Genomic DNA, 624 nt, shown 5'->3' on the forward strand with positions numbered 1-624 from the left:
TAATTGTGCACACAGTGGTAAATCAATAAAGGTTTTAGTAACACTTTATAATAAGGTCTAATTTGTAAACATTAGTAAATGAACATGAACAATATATTTTCACATAATTATTAATGTTTGTTGATTTTAGTTCACAGTGCATATTAAACTAAGATTAACAGATATGTTTTATAAAGTTTTGATTATTAACTGACATTGACATGCTATATAATTATTGTTCATGTTAATTAATATAGTTAATGTTAATAACTGAAACCTTATTAAAAGTGGTTCCTAAAGTTTTATATATTGTTCTGTGTGTGTGTCTTCATAGTCTTGATGGTTTGGATTAACCCTTTAATTGCCGAATCCTTAAAACCAGACTGCCATAGAGTTACTGTAAATGCTGCATGTGAACGCTGGCACAGTTTTACTGATGGCCACCTGGGCGGCATTTGCACTGATGGCTTGGGCCTTCCATCGCTGCTTCCAGCTATTTTTAGGGCCACTGAGCCTATTGATCCCTAAGGATTATTAGGGCTCAAGCCCCGAGGGGCGAAGAGCCTATTGTTCTAGGATCACTTTCTTCTCTTTTTTTTTTTTTAACCTTCCAGGGGTTTGGGGGGGCTTAACATACTCAAAAAC

Source organism: Cyprinus carpio, unplaced genomic scaffold (assembly GCF_018340385.1).
Source record: "Cyprinus carpio isolate SPL01 unplaced genomic scaffold, ASM1834038v1 S000006809, whole genome shotgun sequence".
In the NCBI taxonomy this organism is placed as follows: domain Eukaryota; kingdom Metazoa; phylum Chordata; class Actinopteri; order Cypriniformes; family Cyprinidae; genus Cyprinus; species Cyprinus carpio.